Below are 8,129 nucleotides of genomic sequence, written 5' to 3' on the forward strand. Positions count from 1 at the left end.
TTCCCCGGCCACTTCTTCCAGCTCTTCTAGAGGGATCCCGGCGCATGCCCAGGCCAGCTAAGAGTCTCTCCAGCATGTCCTGGGTCATCCCCGGGGTCTCTTTCTGGTGGGACATGACCGGAACACTTCACCAGGGAGGCAACCGGATCAGATGCCCCATGGGCTCCTCTCAATGCGGAGGAACAGTGGCTCGACACTCAGTTCCTCCCGGATGACCGAGCTTCTCACCCTATCTCTAAGGGAGAGCCCGGACATCATGGAGAGGAAACTTATTTCGGTCGCTTGTATCCGGGATCCTGCTCTTTCGGTCACGACCCATAGCTCATGCCCAAAGGTGAGGGTAGGAACGTAGATTGACTGGTAAATTGAGAGCTTCGCCTTTCGACATAGCTCCCTCTTCACCACAACGGACCGATTCGAAGTCTGCATCACTGTAGATGCTGCACCGCTCCATTCTTCCCTCACTCGTGAACAAGACCCCAAGATACTTGGACTCTTCCACTTGGGGCAGGATCTCATCCCCGACCCGGAGAAGGCACGCCACCTTTTTCCGACTGAGGACCATGGTCTCTGATTTGGAGGTGCTGATTCTCATCCCAGCCGCTTCACACTCTGCTGCGAACCACTCGAGTGAGCATTGGACATCACAGCTTGATGAAGCCAAAAGAACCACATCATCTGCAAAGAGCAGAGATGCCATGATAAGGCCACCAAACCGGACACCCTCTACGCCTCGGCTGCGCCTAGAAATGATGTCCATAAAAGTTGTGAACAAAATCGGTGACAACGGGCAACCTTGGCGGAGTCCAACTCTAACCGGAAATGAGTCAGACTTATTGCCGGCAATGCAGACCAAACTCTGATAATGGTCATACAAGGACCGAACCCAAAGACTTACTGAGGGACACAGTCGAATGCCTTCTCCAAGTCTACAAAGCACATGTAGACTGGTTGGGCGAACTCCCATGCACCCTCGAGGATCCTGCCGAGGCTGTAGAGCTGGTCCACTGTCCCACAGCTAGGACGAAATCCACATTGCTCCCCCTGGATCTGAGATTCGACTTTCCGACGGACTCTCCTTTCCAGGACCCATGAATAGACCTTACTGTAGTTGGAACAGACCTTTCGGTCCCTCTTCTTGAAAAGGAGGACCACCACCCCAGTCTGCCAATCCAGAGGGACTGTCCCCGATGTCCTCGTGATGTTCCAGAGGTGTGTCAACCAGGAAAGCCCCACAACATTCAGAGCCTTTAGGAACTCCGGGCGAATCTCACCTACCCTCGGGGCCCTGCCACCAAGGAGCTTTATAAGGTGACCTCAACCCCAGAGATAGAAGCTAAGAGAACCCAGACTCAGCTTCCTCATGGGAAGGCGTGTTGGTGGAATTGAGGAGGTTTTTCAAGTATTCTCTCCACCGACTCACAAGATCCCGAGGTGAGGTCAGCAGTGCCCCCATCCCCACTAAACACAGTGTTGACGGTGCACTGCTTCCCCCTCCTGAGATGCCGGACGGTGGACCAAAATTTGCTCGAAGCCGCCCTGAAGTCGTTCTCCATGGCCTCACCGAACTCCTCCCATGCTCGGGTTTTTGCCTCAATGACCACCGAAGCTGCATTCTGCTTGGCCAGCCGGTACCTATCAGCTGCCTAGGGAGTCATGCAGGCTAAAAATTCCCGATAGGACTCCATTTCAGCTTGACAGCATCCCTCACTGTTGGTGTCCACCAACGTGTTCTGGGCTTGCCGCCACGACGGGTACCGACCACCTTACGGCCACAGCTTCGATCGGCCGCCTCAACAATTTCCCCCACCTCTCACGGAACATCAGCAAAGTTATTTTGGAGGTGGGAGTTGAAATTTCTTCTGACAGGGGAATCTGCCAGTCGTTCCCAGCAGACCCTCACAATACATTTGGGCCTGCCACATCGGACCGGCATCTTCCCCCACCATCAGAGCCAACTCACCACCAGGTGATGATCAACTGACAGTCCCTCTCTTCACCTGAGTGTCCAAGACATGCGGTCGCAAATCCGATGACACGACTACAAAGTCGATAACCGAACTGCGGTCATGGTGTCAGGTGCACATATGGACACCCCTATGCCATAACATGGTGTTTGTTATGGACAATCCATGATGAGCATAGAGGTCCAACAACAGAACACCACTTGGGTTCTGATCGGGGGGGCCGTTCTTCCCAATCACGCTCTACCAGGTCTCACTGTCACAGCCCACGTGACCATTGAAGTCCGCTAGCAGAATGATGGAGTTCCCAGAGGAAGCACTCTCGAGCACTCCCTCTAAGAACTCCAAAAAGGGTGGGTATTCTGAACTGCTGTTTGGTGCATAACCACAAACAATAGTCAGGCTAACTGAAGGCGGAGGGAGGCTACCCTATCATCCACCGGGGTAAACCTCAATGTACAGGCCCCGACCCGGGAGGCAATGAGTGTACCCACACCTGCTCAGCGTCTCTCACCGTGGGCAACTCCAAAGTGGAACAAAGTCCAACCCTTTCAAGAGGAGTGGTACCAGAGCCCAAGCAATGCATAGAGGCAAGTCCGACTATATCAAGTCGGAACTTCTCAACCTCACGCACGAACTCGGGCTAACTTCCCAGCCAAAGAAGTGACAATTCATGTCCCTAGAGCTAGTTTCCGTAGCTGGGGATTCGACTGCCTTTGGCCAAAGCCCAGCTCACATTCCACACGACCCTTATGGCCCCTCTCACAGGTGACAGGTGGTGAGGCCACAGGAAGGGGGACCCATGTTACCCTTTTGGGCTGTGTCCAGCCAAGCCCCATGGGTGCAGGCCTGGCCACCAGGCGCTCGCCTTTGAGCCCCACCTCCAGGCCAGGCTCCAGAGGGGGGCCCCAGTGACCTGCGTCCAGGCAAGGGAAACCAAGATCCAAATTTTGTATTTGTCATAGGGGTTTTGGAGTCGTACTTGGTCTGGTTCCTCACCTCGGACCTTTTTGCCAGGTGGGTAGGGTGACCCTACCAGGGGCCTGAAGCCCCAGACAACTTAGCACCTAGGATCATCGGGACACACAAACCCCTCCACCATTATAAGGTGACGGGTCAAGGAGGGGCTGTTTATTCTAATATAAAAATATTCATTATTTTCTGAAAGAAATTTCAACATATGAACATTTTGGAGGTGAACAGATTGTGTTGGACCTTAATGGTCAAGTCTCATCCCTATAAACATTCTAAAATAGATATTGAAGTGAAAAATACATGTAACATTATTCACTTCAATGTCTATATGAAAAAATAAATATGAGCGTAGAGCACGTCATCCATGTGCAAAGTTGCAGAAGTGTCATTCTACGACATCCAAGTGGTTGCCATATTGGTTACATCTCCTGTCCGTGACGTCACCCCGGACATTCGCCATTGAAAACACACTGTGCCCCCTACTTTGGGAGACGAACAGGCCCCTTCTGACACAGAAGGTCTTTTCGAAGAAGAGAACATCTCACAATTTACCGGGGGAATATTACCCTATTGTTTCGAGCCATAATTAGATGATATGCGATCACAGCCAAACCACCTCCCCGCCCGATCCACCTCCGCGCGATGGTGATAAAAACAACGGCGCCATCGAGCGACTACGACGTCACAGCCAAACTGCCTAACCGTCCGATCCACTTCCGCGGCGGAGATGAACCACCGCGGCCGAGACACGACGAGCCACCCCAGCAGACAAGTGGTGCCGATCTACAAGGCCTGCACATCGACACATTTAGCACCCGATTTATAGATTATGCCCCCCAACTATTGTTTTTTTTCGTACCTACCTTAGCTGTCATTTGGAACCCATGAAGCTCTCGTCCATTGCACCCGTGCAATCCATTTTTCACGACGAACTGACTCTTTTGGAAAAGTATGAAGAGTGAATCAATCCTCCTGAGTGTTCGAGCAATATCCAGCAATGCAACGAGACGGCATTTTGGCTAACACGAAGGAACAACGAGGTACCTTCCCGCAGGTAAAACTAATAGAAACATATGAGTCCGCTTGATTGCGCTACTGCCTCACACGTCACTTCCCGTTTCTTGTCGAAAACAAATCCCTTGAGAGGATTTTCATGGCGGGAGTTACAAAAAGCCATATATGTCAAAATCATGTTTTGTGGTCAAAAAACGGATGGGTCCATACCGGCTGCCGTTTTTTCATTAATAACATACTAAAAATATTACACATTTCTTGAAAGTGGCACTTTAAAGGTTCCATCGTATTAAAAAATGCATAGCAAATCTCATGTCATCATAAAACCTACAGTAAGTCCGACACTACACCACACTATGCTCCACTATGTCAGGTTAAACTAATGTGACCACACATGAGTTGTCTGGTTGTTTTTGGTTTTGTTATTATGGTATTTTGCTTCCTGCAAAAGGGATTAATTCATTTGGGACAAGGTAATGCTGGCAGGAGTTTACACATGTGCGTGCAGCAAAACATCTTTGCAGCGAGGTCATTCAGCCATGCTTAGCGGTCAAAAACATGAGAACTGTTGCACACCAATACAAATCCCCAACTAATCCACCACACATTGTTTGGGGGAAAAAAAATCATCACCATTTGCTATTTTATGTGGAGGAAAATAGACCTCACTCAAATTTACTTGATATATAAGCAAAAACAGCTGTACTTAAAACCACGTAGAATCTACAGGAAAATGCTATCACAACTCACAGAGTTACCAACCCCTATAGATGGATAAAAGCAAAACTGTATAATACCTTGAAATAGCATGTCAATAGCCCAAAGACAAAGTCTCAATAATATCCAATGTAAAACTCCATCACGACAGTAACACTAACCCTTCCCACTACAAAAGCTACTACATTTGAGTCAAATTAAAACATAAGTGTTGTGATTCTCAAAGTGTGCTACGAGTACTACTGGTAGTATGTGGGCTCTAGTGGTACACAAAGAATTACTGAATAAAATCGTCTGTGCATAATGTTACAGGGGCTTCAACTTTTGAATACCTGTATTGCAGTATGCCCTTGCGGATTCCCAGTTCACCATTCATGGTGCTGTATAGTACACACCTTCCGATTTAGAACGCAGGCGCCATCTTGGTTTGGTGAATTCCCGTAAATACATGTAACTAACCAGGAATCATTTCAGAAAGGTGTACGAATAGGGGCGGACTGCTATGTTATTGGTTCCTCAAACGGGTGTTGTAAAGCGTCTTTCTTTCGACTGCCAGCTGTGATCAAGAACCAGAGCGAGAAAATGGAGCAGTTATCGACCAAACGGCGACAAGTGTGGCTGTCGTTATTAGAGCTGATCTAGCAGCCAAGCACAACACTCGTATGTGAATGCAACGCATGTCTCCAAAATCTGTATTTTCTGTTTCATTATAGTAAGTTTGCAAAAAATGAGTTACCACAACGCTAGCTGTTTCGTGAGTTGAGTTAAAAATGTAGCCATGGAAGTGGAAAAAAAGGTGCGGAATCCACTTGGGACTCATCCCGGTCGAAGCTCTCTCACTCTCCCTCTTGGTAACAAAAAGGAAAATAATCTACACGTCTTTCGTTGGTATAATAAACATAATTTAACACAATGCTGACTATAATCATGCGGTACATATTTAAATTGCATTGTGCGGTAAACTAATCATAGCAGTGTGGGGAGACAGGTTGCTTACAATGGAGACCACCACATAACGAACCCAGCCGTTGATGAATTGGTTGTAGGCCTCCAGACTTTTGTAATTCTTTAGTTGGTCCATTGTATAATCGCTTGTCGAGAAGAGAAGATAGTGGACGATGTCTGGATAGGTTACCGACACCCGCAGTTGTGTGCTCTATTTGTGTTTCTCCAAGGCATATGGGTTGACGTTGTCGATCAAAGCACACTTCTTGTCCTAACGGTTTCTTGAAACATCTAATGAGCATCAATAACTTTCCAAAGTCTTTTTAGCCATTATGCGTCACTTTTAACAGTCGTACAAACATTTGTGTAACTCCGGTCTATATGAAAAAGCATTTGAGTGAATGGCGCGTCAGTAGAGTTAACCCATTCAACATGGCCAGGTGCCCTGGATGTAGTCACGTGGTTGAAAACAGTATATACTCGCAGCTTTTGCTCTCACGTTTGGTTATACTTTGTTTCAGTAGTTCCACAAAAAAATATTAACAGATTTTGAAACTCTGTGCAGACATTAGGCACACTGCCCATTTGGGAGATAATGTAAGACTTGTGTTCCTTATGAACGAAAAAAATACTATATAATACGCAGGCATTTTAATACTACATCAATTATTCACGGATTTTCAGGATTCGTGGGGGAGGCAGGAACATAGCCCCCGCAAATAATGATGGGACCCTCTATTTTAATACAATTCAGTTCTATTTAACGTCTATGTTAAGTCATGTGAAAACATATTCACTCTCCAATCAAATTCTTTGATTTTTGCAGTTTCTCAACTTTAATGTTCAATACAAAACAAATGTGAAAATCAAGTATTAAAAAAAAGTTTTGAAATGGGGATTTCATTTTGTAAAGAAAAAAAAGTTTGATTTGAGAACGGGGGGCAAATAAATTTGCACTGCGTTGTGGAATACACTTGCATTTAAAGTAATTATTCTTCAATGTTTGTTTTTAAACATTTAGGTACAATTTGGATTTAAATTTTACATCCATTCCAGTTTAATCATTAAGCAGTTTTTTATTTGTAAGACATAGTGTTAAAATTAAAGCTTCAATATGTTACGGTGGCTAAATATGAAACATTTTTCAATAAAATAAAACCTCTGCATCGTTTTTTGATAACCCCTTGGGTCTACAACATTATTGTTCTGCACCTTAATGTTGGCCAATGATTCTGCTTCTACTTGGACAGCAAATATTTTTTAAAGGTACTTGGTGTAAAAACTTTGAGAACCACTGCCTTGATACGTGGAATTTGTCATTTTTATCCCAAATCAATCACCGAGACTGCCTTGAAATGTGTTCAAGCAAGGTAAACAGTAACTTACTTCCACATTGTTTACATCGTGAATACAAAGCCAGTCGAAACACAAAACTGTATTCAGACGGCTCGTGCAAAAAGTTATTAAGCGCTAACAGTGGTCTCCTAAGCAAAGCCTGAAACCAGGCTAAACTAATCCTAAATCTTGAACAATTTCATCAGTGCAGAGTTCCTCTGGGGAGATCTCGCTTTTAATGTTGGTCATTTGAGATGGAGCATTCTTCCGAGATGCCGTTCAGAGTGACGTTTCCGGCCACTTGACATTTACAACTCCAAGATTATATTCATAACAAAGCCCATGCTAAAATTTTAGCAATGGGGATAGCGAGCAACCTCATGACAGCGGGCCGCACCCTGCAACGTCACCTAAAATAACAGATGAAAACAAGGCGCTTAACATTTCAGTACCTCGATGGCCTTGGTAAAGGCTGCCGTTTCATGTTGGCTCCAGTCAGCCGATGGGTTTTGTCATTTTCTTGTGTCAGCCATGGGGAAATTTTGCATCCTCTGTTGATTATTTACCTGTCTTACGGCCAGTCAACATGTCTTCCGGTTCTGACGACAGCAGCTCCGAAAACGACCAATAGAAAATTAAACGACTTGTCCCATTTTGACCAATGAAAGACCGACCTTATATAAACAGTTGACGTACAGATTATTGTACCAATCAAAACCAAGTCCTCTGATCAGCGGCGAAAATTTCTTTCGAAACGTAAATAAATAAATAAAGGTCATCTGACAGTGTCACTTAAAAAAACAATGAAAATAAACAATTATAATAAATATATAAAATAAATTCTAAATTTCATTCCACTTCACAATTGTGTCCCACTCGTTGTTGATTCTTGACCAAAAAAATATATATTATATCTTTGTTTGAAGCCTGAAATGTGGCGAAAGGTTAAAAAGTTCAAGGGGGCCGAATAATTTCACAAGGCACTGTAAGTACAAATAAAGGAGAAAGTTTGCCACATTGTTCCTATAAATGTCTTACAGGTGCCTCTATCACGTCCTACATCAAAAACAAAAACAAAACAAATGTGGATCGACAGGTTATGTACTTTCGGCTACATAGCATACTTAGTTGAACAAAGCATGACTTGAGTTTTGAAGTTCTTTCTTTGGTAAGTTGGGC

The 8,129-nt window shown here is 45.2% G+C and overlaps 1 protein-coding gene across 16 annotated transcripts in view; it reads right to left on the bottom strand.

Moving 5' to 3' along the window:
* The window catches only part of kiaa1109 (KIAA1109 ortholog), a 187,462-nt gene extending 179,921 nt beyond the window's left edge, over positions 1-7,541 (bottom strand). For all 16 annotated transcript variants that reach the window (XR_009798533.1, XM_061844548.1, XM_061844541.1 and 13 more), the window contains exon 1: positions 7,403-7,541. The gene's annotated coding sequence lies outside the window, so the exon portion shown is untranslated. The remainder of the gene's footprint in view (positions 1-7,402) is intronic.
* Positions 7,542-8,129: the final 588 nt, after the last annotated feature.

Source organism: Syngnathoides biaculeatus, chromosome 15 (assembly GCF_019802595.1).
Source record: "Syngnathoides biaculeatus isolate LvHL_M chromosome 15, ASM1980259v1, whole genome shotgun sequence".
Taxonomy (NCBI): Eukaryota; Metazoa; Chordata; class Actinopteri; order Syngnathiformes; family Syngnathidae; genus Syngnathoides; species Syngnathoides biaculeatus.